General features: G+C 42.0%; 2 pseudogenes; one reads left to right on the top strand and one right to left on the bottom strand.

The window, feature by feature from the left end:
- Positions 1-16212: 16212 nt before the first annotated feature.
- The window catches only part of LOC126355332 (uncharacterized), a 46432-nt pseudogene continuing 34894 nt past the window's right edge, over positions 16213-27750 (bottom strand).
- On the top strand, positions 18694-18811 carry LOC126287826 (5S ribosomal RNA; annotated as a pseudogene).

Here is a 27750-nt window from a genome sequence, read left to right as displayed (position 1 = left end):
ATAAACATATGTAAGCTCATTGGATTGCGAGAGCGAGCCTTTACAACTAACGTTGAGCTATGCAGATCACTGCTATGGCAGAGACTTACTATTGAAATTTCGGGACAGCACTTTTCAGGAGTCAAACAACATATTACTTCCCCTCACATACATCTCGCGTATTGACCACGAGGAGAAAATTTTAGAAATTAGAGCCAATACTGAGGCTTACCGACAGTCATTCTTCCCACGCACTATTCGTGAGTGGAACAGTGTTGGAGGGCTAAGATAGCGGTACTCGAGCTTCTCATAACTTACAGAGCTGCGTCACAAATGTGCACCGATGAATAATTTGAACAAGAAAAAACTATAACGATATAAGTACGATCTAGGATAGGTGCTGGCTAATAGCGGCCAGCGCGCCACATGCGGCCCGCTGATGGTTTTTGTGCAGCCCGTCAAGACAGTCGGAAAAATCCGCCTTGAACCGAGATTTCCTTCACATGCGCGACCGAAGATTAGGACGGTAACGTCAGCACGCACCGCTCAGTGTAGATACTATTCGTGCAAACCAAGTTGACACTCTGTCCTCCCATCAGCAACGGCGCCCAGTGTCAATTTGGTTTCCTCGAATAGTGCGACACAAACAGGTTGTGTATGGAGTGGTGCCATGATGAGAAGCATGGACTGCTTTTGAATGGTGTCGACATGAAGGAGCCATTGCGTATGATCAAGGTCAAAGCCGGCAGTGAGAGGGAACCCTGATGCCACAATGGTATCCTGGTTCATCATGTGTTACCTCTCATGCTACAGGATTTTTGTGTCATTTTCAACATTACAATGCTTGTGCACACATTGCACATGTCCCTATGAACTGTCTGCATCATGCTGAGGTACTTCCATAGCCAGCAAGATCCTCATATCTGCCTCTATTAGAAGATGCATGGATCAGCTCGGACGTCAAATCTCTCCAAGATATCAAGGATCAGTTATACCAGTTGTGTGCCAGCTTGCGTAAGGAGAGGATACAACGACTTCGTGACACCTTTTCCAACTGCGTCAGTGATGTATCCAGATACGGGGCGTACAATGTTACAGTAATAAGTGGGCTCGCACTGCCAAATTCTTTGTAAATTTGACTCGATTTTGCAATAACTGAAATGACATTGCATACGCACTCAACTTGTGAAATTTAATTCCGCTTACTCCTTCCTTTCTGAGTGCTTCGCTTTCTTTGTGACACAAATATATGATGAGAAAGAACAAACTATCAGTATGATGTTATGGATAAAGAGGTAGACTCTAAAGGATCATCAGTACGAGACCCAACTCTTCTGTAAATTTTAGTTAGAATATTCGATTCTAGAAATTTCTGTTTGTATCGAGAAGCAGTGTTCTGGAAGTTCTCAGAAATCACCTGGACGACTCATACCAATTCCACCAGCAGAATTGCCTTTCCAACGTGCTAGGATTGGACTACGCGGACAACTCTCAACTTCTACTAGTGACAATAAGAGTATTATTGTTTACACTGATTATCTGGCCTCATATGCCATTGCAAAAGTTTTGAAAACATCTGAGGAATCTGACGTAGCCAAATTCGTATTGGAATACTTGTATTGAAACATAGAGCCCCAAAATCAATCATTACGGATCAAGGGAAAGCTTTTTAGTCGACACTTGTGGAGATGGTTCAAATGGCTCTGAGCGCTATGGGACTTGACATCTGAGGTCATCAGTCCCCTAGAATTTAGAACTACTTAAACCTAACTAACCTAAAGACATCATACACAGCCATGCCCGAGGTAGGATTCGAACCTGCGACCGTAGCAGTCGCGCGGTTCCGGACTGAAGCGCCTAGAACCGCTCGGCCACAGCGTAAACTGTTAGTGCAACATTGCACACCAAATGATGATTGTCTACTACTGTATCCTCAAGTAGTGGGCTTAACAGCACCTTAATAAAACATTGGCTGACATGCTATCCATGTATGTCAACGTAGAACAGAGCGGCTGGAATGAGGTGTTACCTTTCGTAATGTTCACCTATAACACTGCCAAACGACAGACTACGGGATTTATACCATTCCTCTGGTGCATGTCGTGAAGCAAAAACGAAACAACGATGGACACAATGGTTCAGTTTCATTCTAACAAAGTGGGCGATGATTACATCGGTCAGTTATTAATCACGGGCGAGGAATATCGGCGGTTAGTTGTATTCTACTCGCTGTACGCTGAAGAAACGGATTGTCGAAGGCACGATGCGACTCAGTGCCCTGTTTTGTTCCAGCCGGGTGACCTCATCTGGATCTTCACTCCTGTTCGAAAGGCTGGTCTGTCGGAGAAGCTCCTCGTGCATTTCTTTGGACCATAAGGCAATTACCTGACGTTACTTGTGAAGGTTTCTATTCTGCACGAGACGACAAAAAATGAGAGAGATGGTCCACATCCTTTGAATGAGACTTTGTAGGGATCCCTCAATTCAGTGTAAATTTGATGCTCCAGCACGAATCAGCGTGCTGAAAGGCGACGAAAGCAGCAACTTTGACATTAGTTTCAAGATGTACTACAATAACCAAAACATGCAACACATAGTACAGAGAAATGCAAAAACCCTCAAATGCAAAAGTACTGAGATGTGGTTGTAAACGGTGCGAGAACGGTTCAGCGTAGTGTCGTTGTGCTATTCTTTCATTGTATTCAGTGCATCCATCCACGAGGTGCATGTCTGCCAACTATTCTTTATTTATAAACCCATCCACAGTACTGCTGTGTATCACTGTTAACACACATCTAACACTATCGCAAAACAAAGCTCCAGACAGATCCGAACCTTACTGAACGCAGACTTCATGACAATGAGTTAAAAGTGCGTTATTGTTGAGCGAATGGAAACGACACACACTGCGCATACCGTCGGCATTTGCGCTGTATTCTTAGCGCAGTACAGATACAAAGCAAATTGGGACTAGAAACCAAGTGAAATGCAATAACTCTGTCACGAGCTGCTGGAGACTTTGGGTCCCTTATACCAAAACACTTAGAAAGTACTTCTGAACAACTTCCGAAAATTTGTTGATGGAGTTCTGCTTCACCCTCCTCTAGACTTCTCGATGCATTCTACCTACAATTAGGTGACAAAACTCATGGCTACCTCCTAATACCGTGTCGGACGTCCTTTTGACCGACGTAGTGCAGCAACTCGATGTGGCATGGACTCAACAAGTCGCCGGAAGTCCCCTGCAGAAATACTGAGCCATGCTGCCTCTTTAGCTGTCCATAATTGTGAAACTGTTGACAGTGCGAGATTTTGTGCACAAACTGACTTCTCGATTATGTTCGACGAATATTCCATGGGATTCATGTCGGGCGATCTGGGTCGCCAAATCATTCGCTCAGACTTCACAATGTTCTTAAAAGGAATGGCGAACAACTGTGGCCCAGTGACTTGGCGCACTGTCATCCACGAAAATGCCATCGTTGTTTGGGAACAAGTAGTCCATGAATGGCTGCAAATACCTCCCAGTAGTGGAACATAAGCATTTCCAGTCAATGATCCACTCCATGTAAACACAGCCCACACCATTATGGAGATATCACCTGCTTGCCCAGTGCCTTGCTGACAACCTGGGTGTATGGCTTCATTGGGTCGGAGCCACTCGTGAACCCTACCATCAGCTCTTACCAACTGAAATTAGGACTTGTAAGTTGCCTGTTTAGGTTTTTATGTTGGTAACGCCACATAGCGCTCTATATGAAAATCACTGACTGTGCTGTGTGAAGGCTGTGATTGGTTTGCATTGTTGGAGTATATGCTTATTGTAGTGTTGGGCATTTGGCTGTTAACAGCACGTAGCATCGCGCAGTTGGAGGTGAGCCACCAGCAGTGGTGGATGTGGATGTGGGGAGAGAAATGGCGGAGTTTTGAGAGCGGATGATCTGGACGTGTGTCCATCAGAGACAGTAAATTTGTAAGACTGTATGTCATGAACTATATATATATATATATAATGACTTTTGAACACTATTGAGGTAAATACATTGTTTGTTCCCTATCAAAATCTTTCATTTGCTAACTATGCCTATCAGTAGTTAGTGCCTTCAGTGGGTTGAATCTTTTATTTAGCTGGCAGTAGTGGCGCTCGCTGTATTGCAGTAGTTCGAGTAACGAAGATTTTTATGAGGTAAGTGATTTGTGAAAGGTATAGGTTAATGTAAGTCAGGGCCGTTCTTTTGTAGGGCTTATTGAAAGTCAGATTGCGTTGCGCTAAAAATATTGTGTGTCAGTTTAGTGTTATTCAGAATAGGTAAAGAGCGAAATGTCTGAGTACGTTCAGTTTTGCTCAGCTGTTTGAAAATCAAATAGCGTAACAGTTTTATCAGCACAGTAATTCATTAATGTTTCTAAGGGGACGTTTCAGACTCACCTGAACAAGTCACGGTTTTCCAGTTGTCTATAGAGTCCAATCGACATGGTCGCAATCCCACAAAAGGCGCTGCAGGCGATTTCGTGCTGTTAGCAAAGGCACTGGCGCTAGTCAACTGCTGCCATATTCCATTAGCGCCGAATTTCGCCATACTCTCCTGACAGTTGCGTTCAACCAACATCCCACATTTATTTCTGCGGTTATTTCAAGCAGTGCTGCTTGTCTGTTAGCTCTCACAAACATAAGTGTACCCCGCTGATCTAGGTCGTCAAGCGAAAGCCGTCGGCCACTGCGCTGTCCGTGGTGAGAGGTAACGCCTGAAATTTGGCATTCTCGGCACACTCTTAACACTCTGGATCCAGGAATATTGAATTCCTAACGATTTCCGTAGTGGAATGTCCCATGCGTCTAGATCCAACTACCATTCCGCAATCAAAGTCACAATCACGTCGGAAACATTTTCACGTGAATCTCCTGAGTACAAATGACAACTCTGCCAATGCACTGACCTTTTGTACCTTGTGTACACGATACTACCGCCATCTGTATATGTGCATACCGCTATCCCATGATTTTTGCCACCTCAGTGTAGTTTGCAACTATACGCATTCATATTCTGCAGACATTTTCTAATGTCATTCACCTGCCCTTCTTTAGGTCGTCGTCTCGGTCTTTTTGTTATCTCTTGGAATCCAATAAAGAACTTCCTTCGTCCACATTCTACTCGTTCACTTTACTACGTATCTCGCCCACCTCCCTTTCATGTTCATTATGATCATAATTACGTCCCTCATTTCAGTCAGTTTCCTGACTCATTTGTTGTTTTCCTGTCTCTCTCAGCAGTTACCAAGACGTGTCTCGCCATTGCTCGATGAGACACCCTCAGCCACTGAACAGTTTTCTCATTCAAAGTACATGCCTCATTCCCCTGCGCCACAACTGATAACACAGACTGATGGTAAACTTGCCTTTAAACACCTGTCGGAAGCCTACTTTCAGAAACGCTGTTTAACACATTAAAAGTACTCCCGGCCATTTATACTCTTCTGTTTTGTCTTTTCCTTTCCAGGCAGTCACTGTGTTCAACTTCCATCAATACAAAAATCTGGTTCTATGACATAACTGTTATTTTGTACTATTAATTTAGTCTTACTGTAATTGTCTTTCAAGAGTAAGTTCGTCCATTCGTCGCAGTCTTTATCTCCACTACAGGTAAATGTTGATTCTAGCCAGTTTTTTTTGCGTCAGTAGCTTTGTTAAATAACATTTACCCCTCTCGTTTATGTCTTTATAACATACACTTTCTAAAATGTTGAACTAATTGCTTAATTTGATCTGGTGTACAACCATATTTTTAAGTAAATTCTCGTCATCGACATTTCTTTTATTTCTTGTCTGTTGCTATTGACTTTGACCTCGAAATTATTAAATCTGTTAGGACTGTCACATTCTGAACAGTTTCTTTACTTTTTGATAAAACGTAATCAACTTCCTTTTTGGTTCAGTTTGGTCCTTGTCAATTCTAGTTTCCATTTGTTTTATTCTTGAAACACGCATTAAGGACAAGCATGAATTCTTCTCAGCAAATCTGCTAATGTCATTCCTCGTATCATTCCATTACAAGAACCATTTCTTAGTATTTCTCCTACATTCGAATTAAAATCCCACATAATCGTCTTCTAGCGAGATTTGTCATTTATGATCTCTTGTAAATCTCTGCAGAGGTCTTCTAACTCATCGTCAAAATGCGACCACGTTGGTATATATACTTGAACTGGTTCCATAGAATATTATCCATTTATGTTTAAAACATATTTGCCATTGGGCTCACGTGCTACTTACTATTCATTTTTCTACTGCATTAAGAACCCTACTATAAGTGGTGATTCTGAAGAAATAGTAAATATTATAAAAGTGATCGTGTCTGTGTGTGTGTGTGTGTGTGTGTGTGTGTGTGTGTGTGTGTGTGTGTGTGTGTTCCACATCTCTTCCTAAAGTACTCGATAGATTTCAATCAGCCTTGATACATGTATCACTCACTGTCTGGAAAGAACCACCTAATCTCCAAGAGGTGTGGGTGAAAAAGAAGCATTGATCACGATGCGCAAATACACTAGAGTCATCTGGTATTTCAGAATGGAAGCACTTATTGACGTGCAACAAACATTTCATACAACTTCAAATGTTAACAAGGCTTTTTTCGCTGACACACTCACAAAATGATGAAAGGAAAACAGTTTATCGCTTACTACAATATATTTTCGCTGTTCACCAGTAAAACTGCGCATCATGCATGACGTTTAAATTCATTACTTCTCTACTACTAACTCTATTCGCAATATATTTTACAGACAGCACTTACATATACCGCTGAATGTACCTGCAAAAATATATCACTCTACGACACATAATCACAAGATGTTGTTGTGGTCTTCAGTCCGAAGACTGGTCTAATGCAGCTCTCCATGTCACTCAATCTTGTGCGAATGACCGAATAACTACTGCAACCAACATCCCGCTGTATCTGCTTACTGTATTCGTCTACGATTTTTACCCCCCCCCCCCCCCAATTCGTAATCCCTCAATGTTTCAGTATATGTCCTACCACCCGATGCCTCCTTTTGGTCTAATTGTGCCATAAATATCTTATCACCCCAATTCTTTCCAGTATCTCCTCAATAATTACGTGATCGACTTATCTAACCTTCAACATTCCTCTGTAGCACCACATTTCGAAAGCTTCTATTCTCTTTTAGTCTAAACCGTTTATCCTCCATGTTTCTCTTCCATACTGACTACACTCCAGCAAAATACCTTCAGAAAAGACTTCCTAACTCTTAAATCTATATTAGATGCTAACAAATTTCTCTTCTTCACAAATCCTTTTCTTGCCACTGCCAGTCTACATATTATATCCTCTCTACTTCGGCCATCATCAGTTATTTTGCGCCCAAGAAGCATAACTCCTCTACTACTTTCAGTGTCTCGCTTCTTAATCTTATTCCCTTAGCATCACGTGATTTAATTCGACCACATTCCGTTATACTCGTTTTGCTTTTGTTGATGTTCATCTTATATCCTCCTTTCAAGACACTATCCATTCCGTTCAACTGCTCTTCCAAGTCCTTTGCTGTCTCTGACAGAATTACAGTGCCATCGACAAATCACCAAGTTTTTGTTTCTTATGCTTGAACTTCAATTTCTGCTCCAAATTTTTCTTTGGTTTCCTTCACTGCTTGTTCAATGTACAGATTGAGTAACATCGAGGACAGACTACAACCTGTCTCATTCCCTTCTCAACTACTGCTTCCCTTTCATGCACTCGAGTCTTGTAATTGCCGTCTAGTTACTTTACAAGTTGTAAATAGCTTTTCGCTCCCTGTAGTTTACCCCCGCTACCTTCAGAATTTCAAGGGGAGTATTCCAGTCAACACTGTCACGAGACACGACGTCAGAAACACTGAGATGCGTGAAAACTGCTATACCATTATGGCGTTTTGATTTATTACTTCTTTACTGCTCTCTCTATTCCTAACACATATGCAGGTAGTATCTAAATGTGCCGCTGAATGTTCCTGCCAAATTCTATTACAGTACGACACATAGTTCAGCGGATAAAACATCATAACATTGAGCTTTGTGAAAATGAAATTGTAGGGCGAAATTCGCTGATGATCCAGATGAAATATGCTTCCAAATATGAGGAAAACAAGTTAAATGTCTGTGACACTTGTATGCCCGGTAAAGCGGTGGCGAAAAGTCTCCTTCTAAACTTCTGGATCGATTTCAGCTTTTGACAATGCTGACTGGAATACTCTTTTTCAAATTCTGAAGGTGGCGGGGGAAAAATATACGGAGCGAAAGGCTATTTACAATTTGTGCACGAAAGGGAAGCAGGGGTTGAGAAGGGAGTAAGACGGGTTTGTCGCCTATCGTCGAAGTTATTCAATCTGTATATTGAGCAAGAAGTAAAGGAAATAAAACAAAATTTGGAATAGGAATTAAAATCCAGGGAGAAGAAACAAAAACTTTGAGGTTTCCGGTGACATTGTAATTCCGTTAGAGCCAGCAAAGGACACACAGTTGAACGGAATGGATAGTATCTTGAAAGGAGGATATAAGATGAATATCAACAAAATCAAAACGAGAATAATGCAATGTAGTCGAATTAAATCAGGTGGTATTGAGGGAATTAGATTTGGAAATCAGAGACTTAAAGTGGTAGATGAGTATTGCTATTTGAGAAGCAAAATAACTGTGATGATCGAAGTAGAAGATATAAAATGTAGACTAGCTATGGCAAGGAAAGCGTTTCTGAAGAAAAGAAATTTGTTAACATCGAGTATAGATTTAAGTGACAGGAAGTCTTTTTTGAAAGTATTCTTATGGAGTGTCGTCATGTATGGCAGTGAAACATGGTTGATAAATAGCTTAGACAAGAAGAGGAAAGCATCTTTTGAAACTTGGTGCTACAGAAGAGCGCTGAAGATTAGATGGGTAGATCACGTAACTAATGAGCAGGAACTGAATGCAGTTGGGGAGAAGAGGAATTTGTGGCACAACTTGACAAGAGGGGATCGGTTGACAGGACACATTATGAAGCATCAAGGGATCACCAATTTACTATTGGACGGAAGCGTAGAGGACAAAAATCGTACAGGGAGACCAAGAGATGAATACACTACGCAGATTCAAAAGGATGTAGGTTGCAATAGTTACTCGCATATGAAGAGGCATGCACAGAATAGTGTAGCATGGAGAGCTGCATCAAACGCGTCTTTGGACTGAAGACCAACACATCAACAACACATCTGTATGGTGCAAAAATTGGCTATTGACCCTAAATAACGAAAAGTGTGAGTCATCAACATGACTGCTAAAAGGAATCCGTAAAACTTCGGTTACACGATAAATCAGTTAAATCTAAAGGCCGTGAATTCCACTAAATACCAACGAATTACAATTACGAACAACTGAAATTGGAAAGAACACACAGAAAATGTTGTGGGGAAGGCAAACCAAAGACTCCGTTTTAGTGGCAGAACGCGTAGAAAATGTAACAGATCTGCTAAAGAGACCGCCTACACTACACTTTTCTGTCCCTCTTTTGGAATACTGCTGCACGGTGTGGGATTTTTACGAGGTAGGATTAACGGAGCACATCGAGAAAGTTCAAAGACGGGCACCACGTTTTGTATCATCGCGAAATTGGGAGGAGAGTGTCACTGACATGATACAGGATTTGGGGTGGACATCACTAAAACAAAGGCGTTTTTCGTTGCGGCGGAATCTTCTCACGAAGTTTCGATCACCAACTTTCTCCTCCGAATACGAAAATAGTTTGTTGACGCCGACTTACATAAGGAGGAACGATCATCGTAATAAAATAATGGAAATCAGAGCTCGCACGGAAATAAGTGTTCGTTTTTCCGCCCGCTGTTCGAGGTGGAATAATAGAGAATTACTGTGAAGGTGGTTCGACGAACCCTCCACCTGGCACTTAAGTGTGATTTGCAGAGTATACATGTAGATTTTTTTTCACATGTAGATGTGGATACATCAATTTTAACTTGATAGGCTAACGTGTTCCAGTGAAAAGGAGTCATAAAAGAAGGACGGACGGGCAGACAGACAGACGGATAAAAAATGACGGCACAATATTTTTTCGGTGTTATATTTACAGATTAACAATTTTCAGATTTTTTCCCTGTACTTGTACTCTGAAACCTAGTTTCATGCTAAATTTCATGTTTCCAGGTCAACGGGAAGTATCCTATAGATTTTCATGTGTGAGTTTTCGAGTATCAAAATATCTTACACAAATGGTCGTATCTTTTGACTGAAGTGACTTAGAACCTCCGAGGGACCATAGACCTCATTAATATATGAAATGAAATTGAAGTTGATACATCTACCTGTTCGTGAAAAAAGTGGTTCTTAACAGTCAGTCAGACAGACAGACAGACAGACAGACAACAAAGGGTTCCGTTTTTAAAGATTGAAGCACGGACCCCAAAAATGAAAGTGTAACTGATGCGTTTTTTTCAGTTGAAAAGTGGTCAGCAGATAAACAGCAAAAATAAAAAATAAGTGTTATGGAAAGTAATCGAAATGACCCGGCAATGTTGAAGTAATCAGTTTCGGAAATGACACTGCATGTGGTGGATGAGCTTTGCTATTTGGACAGCAGGGTAACTGATGGTGGATGAAGCAGGGAGGATATAAAATGCAGATTGGCTGTACCAAGGGAAATATTTCTGAAAATGAGGAATTATTTAACACCTAACACGCTGAAGAACCAAAGAAACTGGTAACCTGACTAACATTGTGTAGGTCCCCCGCGAATCCACAGAAGTGCCGCAGCACGACGTGGCATGGACTCGACTAACGTCTGAAGTAGAGCCGGAAGGCATTGCATGAATCCTTCGGGCTGTCCTTAAATCCATAACAGTAGTCCTACGAGAGGGCGGAGATCTCTCCTGAACAGCACGTTGCCAGGCATCCCATACATGCTTAATAATGTTAATGTCGGGGGAGTTTGGTAGCCAGCACAAGTCTTTAACCTCAGAAGAGTGATCCTGGAACCCCTCTGTAGCAATTCTGGACGTGTGGGGTGTCTCCTTGTCCTGCTGGCATTGCCCAAGTCCGTCGGAATGCACAATGGACATGAATGGATGCAGGTGATCAGCAGGATGCTTACGTACGTGTCACCGGTTAGAGTAGTATCTAAACTTATCAGGGGTTCCATATGACTCCAACTGCACTCGCTCTACGCCATTACAAAGCATGCACCAGTTTGAACAATTCCCTGCTGACATGCTGGGTCCATGGATTCATGAGGTTGTCTCCATGCCCGTACACGTCCATCCGCTCGATACAATTTGAAACGAGACTCGTCCGACCAAGCAACATGTTTCCAGTCATCAACAGTCCAATGTTGTTGTTGACGGGCGCAGGAGACGGGTAAAGCTTTGTGTCGTGCAGTCGTCAAGGATACACGAGTGGGCCTTCGTCTTCTGAAGCCCATATCGATGATGTTTCGTTCAATGGTTCGAACGCTGATACTTCTTGATGGCGCAGTATTGAAATCTGCAGCAGTTTGCGGAAGTGTTGTACTTCTGCCACGTTGAATCATTCTCTTCTGTCGTCGTTGGTCCCATTCTTGCAGGATCTTTTTCCGGCCGCAGGAATGTCGGAGATTTGATGTTTGACGGGATTCCTGATATTCACGGTACACTCGTAAAATGGTCGTACGGGAAAATCCCCGCTTCATCGCCACCTTAGAGATGCTGTATCCCGTCGCTCGAGCGCCGACTATAATGCCACGTTGAAACTCATTTTAAACTTGATAACCCGCTGTTGTAGCAGTAGTAATCTATGTAACAACAGCGGCAGACACTTGTCTTTTATAGGCTTTGCCGACTGCAGCGCCGTATCCTGCCTGTTTAAATATCTCTGTATTTGAATGCTCATGTCTATACCAGTTTCTTTAGCGCTTCAGTGTATAAATTTAAGTATGTTAAGTCTTTTCTGATGGTGTTTGCCTGGAGTGAAGCCTTGCAGGGAAGCGAAGTGGACAACAAGCGGATCCGAAAAGAAGAAAACGAAAGTTTTAGAAATGTAGTGCTTGAGGAGACTGCTGAAGATTAGATGGATAGATTAGTAACTAATGTTGTGCTACTCAGTAGAATTGGGGGGAAAAAGAAATTTATGACACAACTTTACAAAAACCAGAGATACGTTCGTAGGACACATCCTCAGTCATCAAGGAATACTCAATCTGTGTGCGCATGTGGCGGGGAGGGGACGGGGGGAGGGGAAGAAATACACACTGTAGAGGCATGAATACTGTGTAAACAAGTTCAGATGGATGCGGGTTACTGTAGTTACTGAGAGATGAAGGGGCTTGCACAGGAGAGAGTATCGTGGAGAGGTGCATGATAACAGTCTTCAGAATGAAGTCCACAACAACAACAACATGCATTGAACAAGAGTTTGGTTAATCAGAGCTCACTTATCACATATTTCAAAAATGGTTCAAATGGCTCTGAGCACTATGGAACTTAACTTCTGAGGTCATCAGTCCCCTAGAACTTAGAACTACTTAAACCTAACTAACCTAAGAACATCACACACACCCATGCCCGAGGCAGGATTCGAACCTGCGACCGTAACGGTCGCGCGGTTTCAGACTGTAGCGCCTAGAACCGCTCGGCCAGCCGGGCCGGCTCAGATATTTCACTAATGTTATCAAATGATGACGGGCTCTCTTTCCAAAAATCCATCTACACGTTTCGAGAAAGTGCGATTTTAGATTTCTTGGCAGTGTAGGAGTGTACTAAAAGAAGGTCAGTGATATGTTCTTTACTTGAACGAACACACAGCAGTTAGTTGTATGAAACCAAGGCAGAACCTGATATGTTCTTTACTAAAATCGACACACAACTGTTAGTTGAAACGTAGGACGAAGCTTATGAGTGTCAAAGTGAGAAGCTAGAACGGCCCAAGGCATGTTCTGAGATGCAATTTATAAGAATAGCGTTGCTTAAAATTTCTCTTTGCTATAGCCCAAGAGGAGAGAGATGGATGTTGCCCAAACGCAAACACACACACACACACACACACACACACACACACACACACACACACACCAAAGTTAATACAACACAACGAAAAATAAATATTCTGCGGACTCTGGCGATTTCGGCTGCGGGCCACTGTCAATCAATTCTGTTTCCTTGGCCAGAAGAAGGGATCGGTTGGTAGGACATGTTCTGAGGCATCAAGGGATCACCAATTTAGTATTGGAGGGCAGCGTGGAGGGTAAGAATCGTAGAGGGAGACCAAGAGATGAATACACTAAGCAGATTCAGAAGGATGTAGGTTGCAGTAGGTACTGGGAGATGAAGAAGCTTGCACAGGATAGAGTAGCATGGAGAGCTGCATCAAACCAGTCTCAGGACTGAAGACCACAACAACACAACAGCTTCTCTCATCTATCGACCTGATAGTCCGGTACTCAGACCTTCGGGAAAATCTCGATGTATGTACGGTACCACACAGTATAAAAGATTAAATGACGATATTCTGTTAGAATATGCAAGCAGTGAAAAGCAGCTCATCGCGTCAGCAAATACGAGCATGTTTTGTGCACACTAATGCTCGACAACGATATGTGATCTTCCCTGCTCGGAGGCATTACATAGTGACGCCTGACTTCCTTACACAGTTGGAAAACTGTATTGTCCCTGAAAATAAATTCCACTTGCACCGCACAAATTGCAAAGTTTTCGATTATTTTGTGGTTTAAGAGCTTCCGCCAGCAGCAGACTGCATGGATTAGGTCTACAGGAGAGATATCACACAAATGACCGTTGTACCGGATTTTCTCTATTACCCTACTTTGTCAACTTCTTAGACTCCCTTGGTATGCGAGTAGAATATACTCCACTGCTACCTTCGCGGTTTCAGGATGGATGTGATTTCGTTGAGAGCATGCATCCAGTGGTTCCATACTTTTGCATCCAAAATAAACTTTTGTATCCAAAATACAATTCCCACGTCGTGCGTACAACCAACACTTGTGTGAATTCCACAGCGGTGTGTATGGTAGAAGGGTGTTCTTTACACCGTGTGCTTTCTGTACATCACTTGCTTCCGCTTCTGCAAGCTCCCAATAAATTTCAGCATCTGACTGAAGAACGCCGTTAATCAGTGTTAGCATGGCTTTGAGAAATGAAGATATTTTCTACTATTTTAAGTAATTTAGAACCAGAATGTGTTTAGAAGATGCCGTAATACTGTAACAACCTACACTATTGAATAAATAACAGCGAATTTCCTCACAACAATATGGCTCTACATTATTTTAGATGTGCGCTGGAACTACTTTTGGCTACCACCTATACTTTCACATTCACAAGAGGGGTACAAGATGAGTAAGAGGAGTTGACGAAAGAAATTATGCCTTTCCAATGACGAAACGGTGCAGAACAACACAGCGCCTCCTGTTCATTGTTGTATGCTTGTTAGTTACTGTTCAGTGCTGTACTGAGTAGAACGTTGTGTCGCACAGTAAGCGAATTTCGAGATGGCAAATTTAGAGAATCAACGTTTCAGCATTAAATTTTGCGTGAAACTCAAGAAAATCTTTACAGAGACACGCCAAATCATGCAGGAAGCCTACGGTGATGAGTGCTTAAGTCGTAATCGGTGTTGTGAATGGTTCACACGGTTTTAAAAAATGCCGGACGGAAGTTAAGACGACCCTCGTTCAGGAAGCCCTTCGACGTATACCGACGACACTTATGTCAACAACGGCAGCGAGATTTTGCGTGCCAATCGACAATCGAAGACTGACTATCCGAGAGATTGCAGAAGACTAGCATTTCAGTTGGATCATGACATGAAATCCTGACACAGCATCTTGGAATGCATCGTGTTGCTGCCAAGTTCGTCCCACGGCTCATGAGTCAAAGACCTTCGCCTCGCAATCTGTGAGGAGCTGCTGGATCGCGCAGATGAGAACGAGATGTTCCTTAACAGACTCATAACCGGTGATGAGACGTGGGTGTACAGTTATGATATTAAGACGGAGGTTCAGTTCTCACAATGTGTCGGGAAAGGTTATCCAAGAACAAGAAAGCTCGCCAGGTCAGGACGAACGTGAAAGCCATAGCGATAGTTTTCTTTGATTTTGATGGATTAGTTCATCACGAATTTGTGCCAAGGGGACAACTATTAATCGATGGTACTATCGGGACGTGTTGCAACGGCTGCGGGAAAATGTGAGAAGGAAACGGCCTGAAATGTAGCATCACAACAACGCACCTGCACATTCATTCCAGTTGATGTGAGATTATTGCACAAAGAACGAAACCACTGCGCTGCCCCATCCTCCGTGCTGCCCAGGCTTGGCCTCGGCGGACTTTTTTTTTATTTCCAAAGTTGAAAATTCCATTGAAAGGACGAAGATTCGCAAGGATAGACGGTGCTTCGCGCTATCCAGCGAGAGGCATACCAAGACTGCTTCCGGAAGTGGAAACGGCGTTGGGAGCGATGTATCATTTGTGGAGGAGAGTACTTCGAAAGAGACCATGCATAATAAGTAAAAGGTAAGGGTAGAAAAATTTTGTGCACGACGTTCCGGAATTTTTTGAACAGACATCGGATGTTTCATTCCACGAATGTATCTGGGATGACGAATAAAAGGAAGTAAAGTCGTTTCAGATGTGGCGTCCCTAGATGTAATGGTTTCCTTTCTGCATTCTCTAAATTCAAAATATATCTTAGTTTCACAAAAAGCAACTTTTTTGAAATTCCATAAAAAATAACAAAATGGATCATATACGTAGGTACTTCAAAAAGTAAGTTACGCATGAAATATGCGGGACCGTACGATTAGTATGTGCAAATCGTCTAAATTGCACACAGATTCACAGTTACATTCTGTCAGTACGTGGACCAAATGCAATGTCGCGCCCAGCCACAATGAAGCAAGTGGTGCCAAACATTTGACAAAGGCCGTGTAGATCTGTGTGACGCAGAAGGTCATCTACATCGACGGAAGATGAAAGTGTCCAGCCAACTGGGGATCTGATTCGAATCAACTGCAGGCAGTGGCGGCTCGTAGCTAAAATTAGTGGAAGTGCTGCTCCAGAAAATTTTAAAGCTTTTTTAAAAAATTGTGTAAAACGAACCGAAAAAGAAAAAGTCACTAAGAAAGTGATAAAATCCTAAATGAACGAAAACAAATATGTTTTTCTTACTCTAACCTAAATTGTTATGGTTCTAGCTTGATCTTTTCATTCAGTAATAAAAGTTGTCCTTGCTTTAATTTGTGCAAAAACATCAATAACTTTCTCCTTAATCTCTAGGTGACAACTGAGGAAACGTTTCTCCACTGAAATCACTCCAAGCGCATTTAGTCTTTCCAAATACATAATGTTTCGCAGAAAAGCTTTTACTTTTTTCATTGCTGAAAAGCAGGATTCTACCTCTGATGTGGTCATAGGATCCGTCAAGAGGATTTTTATCAGTTTCATAAATTCACTACGTATATCATCTAGGTTATAATCAAAGATAAATTTCAGCAGCTCGGTTAATTTGCGACATTCATGAATATCAGACCCACAATAGTACTTCGTTAGTTCAGTTTCAAGCTCTCCTATGTTAGTGATGGGAGAATGTTTAGTGATCAGTACTATCTCTTCTCTAGGATGTTCATTCTTAAAACTAGTGAAGCCTTTCATGTTGAACAACTTAGCAGCTACTAAGTATTGAGTGGAAGAATATCTATCCATTATATCAACATCTATACAATAACACACTGCCATAGTGTCTATCATGAGTATATTTGGAAGATTTTCACAGTAATTTCAGTTTCTTAACTCTAAAATATCAGTTTTGAAATTTGTTATATATTGATAATATTTGTTATATATTGACTATCATTAAACATTTTGATTAATTGAAATTCCATTTGGTTGTAAATTGTTTCAAAGTGAAGAATAATCTGACGTAAAAACCCTAACCAGAAGCCGGCCGGTGTGGCCGTGCGGTTCTAAGCGTCTTTTTCGTTGCGTCCACATAAGGTAGTTTCAAAGTTTCCACAAAAGCAAATGCTATCTATTATTTTGGACGAAAATATCGTGCTTCTTTTTAACATTTATTTTACGCTCATTTATTGAAAGTCTGCACGTTTCATTAAGTTTCTCCTTAATACTTAAGGTTCCTAAAAGTGACACTGAAACAACGTTAACAACTTGTTTCGTTTGACTTCTCACACTTTCATTTTTATCATTTTGTTTATGTTTTTAAACCCGTCTTTCATTCACGCTATAGCACTTCAAAATAGTACTTTTTTTTTACTTTAGAGCTGCAAAGTCAAGTTTCCCGATGGCTTCACTTAGAATTAAATCTACAAACCTATTTCTTGTTATTTTTTATGCCTGTTGAATGACGTCTTTCCTTAAGCATAACTTTCTGGTAGAAAGGTAGCTTTGGAAACTTAAGCTGAAGCTCTGTTAAAGTCGCAGGCCTTGATCTTTGGGGATGTAAGGTCAGGTTTAAAATTTTCTGCACATTATCATCTTCAAGTATATGAACACAGTTTTTAAGCACAACAAACGTGCAGTAAAAGAACCTTTCCACGCACTAGTACGCCAGGATCGGCAACCGCGGGAGCAACAGTGCTCTCCCCCTCTCGCAGACTTCGTGTGCGGCATCCAAGCGCGCATGCGTACGACCGCCAAAGTACCACGCCGCTCGAACTGAGAAGCGCACAGTTCCATACAATGAATTTTTTGCGCTTTTGTATACTCTCGTTTTCTGCGCAGACTAAGTTACTGTGCTGAGAAATTGTGTCCCGAGTGTGCCTCTTTCAACTATAATGCAGGATTTAATAAAAGTTACGTGAACTGCCTTAATAATGTGTAATTTACTTTTTGAAGCCCCTCGCACGAAAAATTTTCTGATAGCATTTTCGTATATAATAACAAAATATATTTATGTATTTCAATTGTCAGTTTATATCTATTCTGAAATTCAATACTTTAGCCTTATTTTGTTCCAGAACAAAGCACTGACAACTAAAATAAACCTTTCACCCGCAAAATTCTGAAAATTCTGCTCACGACTGGTCCGCAGCTCGTAGTCGTGCGGTAGCGGTCTCGCTTCCCGCGCCCGGGTTCCCGGGTTCGATTCCCGGCGGGGTCAGGGATTTTCTCTGCCTCGTGATGACTGGGTGTTGTGTGATGTCCTTAGGTTAGTTTGGTTTAAGTAGTTCCAAGTTCTAGGGGACTGATGACCATAGATGTTAAGTCCCATAGTGCTCAGAGGCATTTGAACCATTCTTTTGCTCAGGACTGAGGACATAACGGCTAATGCCCATACGAAGACTCGTAAGCCCGCCGGTCAGACCATAGTGACGGGAATTGTTTGTGTGCATATGCGGAGTGAGCAAACTCTATTTGCCTGCTTTAATGCCCACACAGTGACAGCAATGAAATGCAGGTAGTTCGGGAAAATCTACACGAGGGGCAGTAATAAAGTTTTAATTATGATTCCGAAAAAATCAAACTGTGACCATGAGGCCTGGTAATGGTGTTTATTCTTTCATGCGACAGTTTTTGCAATGACTGAAGATTTTGGTCGTAAAATTTTGCTCTTTAGCTGTTCAGGCCAATGGCCTTGCCGCAGTGGTAACACCAGTCCCCGTTAAGAGCTGTCGACGGTATATGCTGTGTTTCTTGTTTGGAAATATATTTCTTACATTCACTTGAGATGTCAACGGCCATGCCGCACTGGTAATACCGGTTCCCGTCAGATCACCGAAGTTAAGCGCTGTCGGGCTGGGCTAGCACTTGGGTGGGTGATCATCCGGTCTGCCAAGTGCTGTTGGCCAGCGGCGTGCACTCAGCCCTCGTGAGGTAAACTGAGGAGCTACTTGATTGAGAAGTAGTGGCTACGGTCTCGTAAATTGACATACGGCCGGCAGAGCGGTGTGATGACCACATGGCCCTCCATATCTGCATCCAGTAGCACCTGTGGGCTAAGGATGACACGGCGGTCGGTCGGTGCCGTTGAGTCTTCATGGCCTGTTCCGGGCGGAGTTTAGTTTCGTTTTTAACAGTTCAAGGAATGTTCCACTTCAAAAATCTTCTCGTCGTCATTATAGAAATGCCTGTCACCCAATGGTTCCTTCATCCAAGGAAAGAAGATGTCATTGGGTGCCATGTCAGGAGAGCACGGGAGGTGCAAAAAAAATTCTTCCCCGAAAGAGGCAGCAGGTGTGACTGCGTCCTGTGACAGAATCAGCTGGACGTTGTTCAAATGGTTCAAATGGCTCTAAGAACTATGGGACTTAACATCTGAGGTCATCAGTCCCCTGGACTTAGAACTACTTAAACCTAAGGGCATCACACACATCCGTGCCCGAGGCAGGATTAGAAGCGCCTAGAACCCCTCGGCCACAGCGGCCGGCCAGGACGTTGTCGTGGAACAAAAACACCGTCTTGGGCAGGTTTGTAACCACCTGTAACCTCGTCAGGAGATATCGTGCTCTAGAGACGATTTGTTGCTTACGAGCCTAATCTGTTAGCACCACAACACGGCAGTCCCACAAAAACCCTCAGCATCTCCTTGCCCATTGATGCTTGAGACTTCCCCTTTTACGGCAGTGGTAAATCCACATGTTTCCACTGTTTGTTTTGCTCCTTCATCTCAGAACGATTGTACACCTACCTCTCGTCCACGGTTATAAAGCGGCTGAAGAAGTCATCTGGATTGTCCTGATACCGCTGCTGCCTCGGTTGCACGGACTTCCTGAATGGCTGTGAGCACTCGCGGAAGCCAGCGGGCGGCAGCATTTGCCATGGTCAGAATGTCGTTCGAGATGCTGAATACTGATACATGTGTTAGGGTACATTTACACTGCATCCTCACTCCTTGCACCAAGGGATGGCGGTTATCGCTGAAACAGTCGGTTTTCGGCTATATCGTTTTTTCTTTTTTTCACGCCAGTTGAAACTGAGTGTTAAAACCAGGTTTTTTCTTCTTATTATTTTTTGTAATAAACGTAGGAATTGAACAAAGGTTGAAAAATTTTGACACCCTATGTTTCGAGGCACACAGAATGAAAGTATTAAATTAAATAGGCAAAAAAAAAACTTAGTCCACCCACCGTTCACTGCTGTTCTCCAAAATAGATAAGTGGTTCAATGCTACAAGAAAATCACCTTTATTCTCCTATTGATTCTAACTTTTTGAAACTTTGGTCAAAAATCATGTTGTAATCGGGGATCATACCACTATCTGGCCATTATGAATAGTCAGTACTGAAGGGTGAAAACTGAGGTGGAAGAATTCTGTTTTTGGTGATAGTTTGTCCGTTTTCAAGGGCTATGAGCAGTTCGTGGCATATTATGTAGGTTCAGGCAGCAGATCAGCTACTTTCTACTTTTGTTGTATACTACGAATGAATTGTTGTTAACTTCTTAATTTGTATAATTTCCTTACTCATTCATTATTTCATGGAAATAGCAGACAAATCTTTAATCTTTTAACGATATCAAGCGTTGTATTTCATGGTTACGTCACTTCGTAAAAACATAAAAAACAAAAATGGTTCAAATGGCTCTAAACACTATGGGACTTAACTTCTGAGGTCATCAGTCCCCTAGGACTTAGAACTACTTAAACCTAACTAACCTAAGGACATCACACACATCCATACCCGAGACAGGATTCGAACCTGCGACCGTAGCAGCAGCTTGGTTCCGGACTCAAGCGCCTAGAACCGCTCGGCCATGCGGCCGACTACGGCTGGTGCCATTCTGCAGTGTAATGGATGTCCAGCGACGACAGTGAAAAACTACTGTGTAGACCAGGTTGGGGGCTTTATTCATTTTATGTAATAACGCAATATTTCAAACCAATGGAAATTTTACAAATAAAAATTATTGTTTCTTAAAGAAATGTTTATTTAAAAAGGAAGAATTTTAGCACTGCATTGCTAATTAATATTTCGTTTTATTACTCATTAATTAGTAAAAAATACACACCTATTATAACCGAGAAAAGACAAATACCGAAAAATACCTGTTATTCAGAACGAAAATACTAGTAATGGTTTTCCATCCCTAGAGGCACCTCGCTGCTCGCTGCTCGCTGCTGGCACATCGCACCTCACTCCCAGCCGGTAATATCGATGCATTTACGCTGCAGCCTCGTTGCTCGATGCCCTCCGGGAGTAACTACCCTTCAGGTGTTTACTTATTGAACAGAGTGCTGGCAGCGTCAAATTCGGCTCTGTTGGGTTTACCTCGAAGTAACCAATCACAGCCAGAGTTCCACGATACACGGCGATGGTCGCAGCGCGAAACACAAACCAGCTTGATATCGTCGACTGGCGAGGATCGTAGCGAGCAGTGGGGCGAGCAGCGGTGGTGCAGGTTAAATGGACCTTCAAGACGCAGCGGGTTTGATCCATCATCGCAGGGCCATGCCGGCGAGCAGCAAGCAGCGAGATGGCAGCATAATCCCATCCTTTCTCCTCTGTCGTCTTGGTTGTGATACACCGGGCTTCCAACACCTGGGCCTTCTCTTCTCTCACGATTCTTGGCTATTCACCGGAGGATGGTCTGCTACTTTGTTCTTAGTCATTCAGAAGATTTTCATTGCACTGAAAGTGCTTCCGTCTCCTGACCACTGTGTCACATGATAGTCCATTGTTACCATATTACTCCATCAGCTCAGCGTCCGTTTTCGCAGCTTTTCCTCTCCAAATGCAGAAAATGAATTACCCCAACGATACCCCACATTATCAATGGGCTGTCTAGTATTATTTTGTTTCCTCCAGTGGCACATTTCGCTACAATGGTGTATGAAATTCAATGTGTACCAGTGCAGCAGGCATGTAGACGAAAACAAACAAAAAATAAGTATGTATCTATTTTTTGAGATAATAAGTACAGCTTTAAGATAGTCCCTTGTCAAGAATAATGTAACTATTCCGCAGCTTTTATGATTATATTTATGAAATAGAATTCTTTCTTATTTGCATTCACTGCAGAATCTCCTTCGATAGCACAGAAAAAAAGCTTTACAGTCCTTCATATCAACAATAAATCAGCTAAAATGTTAATAAGGTTCATAAATTATGTCACTTCAGTTATTTCTGTTACAATAGATAATCTCTTTAATTTGCGACGCTCCTAGTTTGCAGACTATAACTGAAACGGCGTAACTAACTAATTATGTTTCTGTAGCGTCGTGTAGTACAGTGAAATAAATACACGTAAACATCTGCACCTTGCAGAATAGTTCCTTCTCACATAGTATTTTCTGTTTGTTTTATAGGGAAACATTATTAAACCTCTGTGATTCTTAACGCAGATTACTAACAGTGACTGACAGTCATTTTCGATAGGTTATTCATCCTTCCACTTCAATAGCACCTTAAACAGGCGAGGTATTACGTGAAAAGCATGGATGGGATCTGCGATAAATAAAAAACAGCATTATCATCTGCGTCACCTATTACGCATTTAACCTATTCTGGCTCCTTATTCATGAAAAATAATATTAGGTCTACAACTTTGCTTCCGCCAGTTTTTCTCGAAGTTCGGGGCATTATTGTGAAAAACTTACAAAAAATTATGATACATAGTATTGCCCATCGCTGGCCAGTACATTCTACCATCTTTCGGATAGCATACGAATCCCGTGGCGGAAGAACTGGACGGCTTTCAGTTTTGCACTTGTTCATATGATCGGAAGTGCTAGTCAGCCAGACTGTATGCCACTGATCGAAAAAGGTGGTAGTCAGAGAGAGCAGCGTATGGAGAATACAGCGGAAGGGATAGGACTTATCATTTCAAGGTTCCCATGATAATTTTGACGGATTTTGCTTTCGATAATGCTGTCCTGTGACTGTCTTCGTGTGTTTCAGTAGCTACGAAAACGTTCTGTCTTCCACCGCCATGCCGGTCCTCGACATCAAAATCACCGTTCTTGAGGCGTTGAAAATATTTTCTGCACGTTTTTCCACTAATAGATCCCTCACCATTCGTCTTACCCAGCATTTTAAGAGTCACAGCCTCAGATTTCTTCATGTTAAAGCAGAAAATTAAATCATCCACCAAATGGCTAGAAATGGGTACGAAGTTTACGTACTTAATCGAGAATAACCTTATGACGCAATCACAAATCGACTAATATTTTTATGGAATTATGTTTACAGATGCCTAAGTTTATTATATTACATCTATGACCAACCACCCGAATCCCACTTGCCGCTACTGCCATCTATTGCAAAATGGGTGGAAGCAAAGTTGTAGACTTAATAATTAACATTCCATTTTACGTATTACGTAAAATTTACATTGTAATCCAGCCGCAAATGCCACTTTTACAAATCAGAGCAGCTAACCATAATAATATGACCCCGAAGGAAAACAGTGTAAGAAAATCAAGAAACACGGAGACAGAACTATTCTTAGTTTTGGGAAAAAGATGTATGGTGAAACGTATGACCATGGTTTCTTGTGTCAGACTCCGTCTGATCAAAGAGGAATATACACTGAAGCGCCAAACAAACTGGTATAGGCATGCGCATTCAAATATACAGATATGTAAACAGGCAGAATAAGGCGCTGCGGTCGGCAACGCCTTGATGACTGGAAACATGTTGCCTGGTCGGACGAGTCTCGTTTCAAATTGTGTCGAGCGGGTGGACGTGTACGGGTATGGAGACAACCTCATGAATCCATGGACCCTGCACGTCAGCAGGAGACTGTTCAAACTGGTGGAGGCTCTGTAATGGCGTGGAGCGTGTGCAGTTGGAATCATGTGGGACCCCTGATACGTCTAAATACTATTCTGTTAGGTGACACGTACGTAAACATCCTCTCTGATCACCTGTATCCATTCATGACCACAATGCATTCCGACGAACTTGGGCAATTCCACTAGGATAATGTAACACCCCACACGTCAAGAATTGGTACAGAATAGCTCCAGAAACACTCTTCTGAGTTTAAACACTTCCGCTGTTCAACAAAGTCCCCAGATATGAACATTATTGAGCATATAAGGGATGCCTGGCAACGTGCTGTTCAGAAGAGATCTCCGCCCTCTTGTACTCTTACGGATTTAAGGACAGTCCTGCAGGATTTATGGTATCAGTTCTCTCCAGCGCTACTTCAGACCTTAGTGAAGTCGATGCCATGTCGTGTTGCGGCACTTCTGCGCGGTCGGGGGGCCGCTACACGATATTGGACAGGTGTACTAGTTTTTTGGCTCTACAGTGTATTAAGAGATATAAAAACGAAAGGATTTTAGAAAAATACTTAGCCGACGCCGAGGTCATTAGAGATAAACACTAGATTGGATGCGATGAAGGTGATTGATGAAATCGGCCGCGGGTTCTTTAAGGAACTGAGGAACCTTACCAGCTTTGCTTTGAGGTGATTAAGAGAAATCACAAAAATCTGGAATTAGGACGGCCTGAGTGGAATTTTAAGTTTGTAACGCCCAAACACGATGTAACGTTTCTGGTTTAATTAGCTCTGTTCGTAATTGCATTGTTCACCATATCTCTGCAGTTAGCTGACTATAAGATGTCTCATACAACATGAAATGTAGTTTAAGGCATAATAATGCGCGGAACTATGCTGCTTTAATTCCTCGTAAACTGCAGATACCCTGGTAATCCCCACAGGAAGACAGACTTCTTTAAACGCGAATGATTTCTTTATTAAGGAGTTACAGTCAGAAGAATTATGAATCAAAACTCGTAAACTCCATTCTATCGTAAAGGTGCATGACGTATTTGTATGAAAAAATTATAACGCAATGCATCCAACATGAGGCGAAACAAGCGCTTTATCATTGTGGAAAGCACAGAGGCGAGAGAGTGTGCCGGAGCTTACCCCAGTTCACTTCCACCAGCGCCACGTCGTCATAACGCGCCTGTGCTTAGCATACAAATGATTGGACTATAATCTAAGAGTGAAATTAAAAATTAAAACAACTTTCCCAAACTTCGTCACTGTATGCTTCAGTATATTAATGTTAAAAGGCAAGGTCCCAGAATGATCAAATGAACATGTGACGCAAAATATTACGATCTTAAAAAAAGTGGCGCTGAATAATGAGACTACACTGCTAAAAACTGTGCAGAGTACGCAAATGTACGTCACAATTAAAAGTTATAAGTTGCAACTTGATAAGAGCAATATTTTGGCCAAAATCGTTTCTTACCAAAAACTGAAGGTGCTAAACATTAGACCCAGAAGGTGAAAATCCGTATTTAACCTCTGTTATATGTACAACAAACATTATATACGTGACACCAATACTCTACCTCTATTAGTTTTCAAGTTATTTGCTGAAAATCAAATTTGGAACGAAAACTTAATTATACACGATAGATTAAGTATCATTTGTATTTGTAATAGAAAATTCTAATTAGAGCACTCGATTACGTTCATGCAATAATACAGCTGTACCAAGTCTCAGGAGCGTATTGTAAATAATAATAATTGCAAAGAATCTTAAAGAGGCAGTTCAGAGGTCATGTTCTGCTGTCGATTCCGTTCTAAAAATTCTAGCCGGCAAAGTTACATGCATGGAGCTAAAACAGCTGCCTTATGTGCTGGAATTGGTGACGCCACCTTAAAAAAGAATGCATAATCGTCTGTGATGTGTCCACAAAGCAGTTTATCACTGTTTATAGTTCGCGATGGGTGTCCAACATGTGTTGTTACTCGTTACGGTAACCCGCAGACATGAAGTCAGTGTAAGGCGCAACTGTAAGTAGTGGCCGGAAAACCGAACGATTGTACATTTTCGCAGCAGATGTCGTCGCCCCGAATGAAAACTGGAGCATTTAAGCCACAGGAAACTGGCCAAAATTCTCCGCAAAGGACTGTTTCTGTTTGTATAATAGATTTGAGGAACATGATGTAAGACAGCGTGGGAGAAGGTATATGAATCAGCACCCGTTTGATAAATTACCAGAAAACTGACGACTCAAAAGACGCCCTTCCACTTGTGAGTGGAACAGGAAAGGGAATGACTAGCATTGGTAACGAGGTACACTCCGCCATGCGCTTTATGACGGCTCGCACAGTATGTGTGTAGCTTTATGGCCGTGAGCATCTAAACAATAGGTAACTTCGTCGTTGGAATGGAAGCGGTGGTCCTGTGCCACCGCCAGTGCAATCGCTGTGTACCACTGCTATGTATTTTATTTTACGGGCTTACATGCTTTTGTTGATAACTCCGGTAAAACCTGAAGAGGAATTGGTTGTAACGTCCTACCTGCCTATCTCTTTTCACAACAGACACAGGGATACATGGCATGGTAGAAAAGTTGACAGCTTTAAATATCTAGGGGGAAATAGTGCAACTGAAAACTAGACAACAACATCAGGCGAGAAGATATGGGCAGTTCTTATCGCAAGACACATGCTTTACACCAAAGGAAAGCCATCCCAAGTTTAGGTAAAACTTAGACGCTACAACACTGTTATTAAAAAGGAGTCTCCCTGTGTTGTGAAAATCTCCGAATGACGGATGTCAGGACTAAGGAAATCTGAGAAATTCGAGAGAAAAAATAATGGGTCAAAAGATCGTGGACAGGCATTATAGACTACGGAGAAAGGAAGAAGTACACCAGCAAAATAAAAAGTTACTAGAACCATTTAGGAAAAGAAGAAAAAAAAATTACGAATATCGATTTAGGATGGCTGGAAAGAGGCTCACCAAAACAGATTTTTAGTATACTTGACGGAAGACCCAAAGTTTGCGACTAACGATTCAGAGAGGTAAGAAAGGATACTGAACGGGACGCATTAAATCAAAGAGACATCTCAGACCGAAAAATGTATACTCAGTTATCGACAGTTGAAAAGGCTTCCATGATGAACACAAATTGAACTGGGTATAGACATAGAAAAGAAGACTGACAGAGAAAGATGGCAAAGATTTGGTCTAGGCTTCGAGTAAAGTGTAAATATCAGCTAGCTAACGTAGGCTCTAATAGGTGTCACTGAACATACGCAAGGTGCTCTATTCATCTTGACCACCCCAATTTAGTTTTTCCCTAGAACCTAAGTAACAAATGTATCAAGAAAATGTTTAGCTGTCAGGGGGAGATTAACCAGCATGACTGCCTTTCTTGTAACGTGGTTCGCTAGGAAGATATCAACAACAGTAGGTCTTTTTACATAGTACACCAATTTTTTTTATTCGCTAAGCTCAAAAAAAAAAAGGTTCAAATGGCTCTGAGCACTATGGGACTTAACATCTATGGTCATCAGTCCCCTAGAACTTAGAACTACTTAAACCTAACTAACCTAAGGACATCACACAACACCCAGCCATCACGAGGCAGAGAAAATCCCTGACCCCGCCGGGAATCGAACCCGGAAACCCGGGCGTGGGAAGCGAGAACGCTACCGCACGACCACGAGATGCGGGCATTCAGTAAGCCACTTCCTCTCCTCAAGAACTGTTCAAAAACATATCACAGTGAACCATTCACGCATGCACGACATTATTAAAAAACGCAACACAATTTGTCTTTGACTCTCCTGTACTGCCACACAGTGCAGGTAAAGAGGGTAACGTAACCTGTTCTCTAGATGGAGTTTGCAGTAAACAAATGGAAACACAAAGAAAACCGGCCATTCAGTCAACCGCCCTCAGCTCAAGCTTAAGGAAAGTACATTGCACACCAATAAAAGAAAGTAGAAATGCTTGTGTGCTTGTACACAAGAGTCAAAGACAATTTTGTGTTATGGTTTTAATAACGTCACACTTACGTGAATGGTTCA

Source organism: Schistocerca gregaria, chromosome 1 (assembly GCF_023897955.1).
Source record: "Schistocerca gregaria isolate iqSchGreg1 chromosome 1, iqSchGreg1.2, whole genome shotgun sequence".
NCBI classification, from domain to species: domain Eukaryota; kingdom Metazoa; phylum Arthropoda; class Insecta; order Orthoptera; family Acrididae; genus Schistocerca; species Schistocerca gregaria.
Note: the sequence above shows the minus strand (reverse complement) of the source record. Positions and strands in the feature narration are given on the sequence as shown.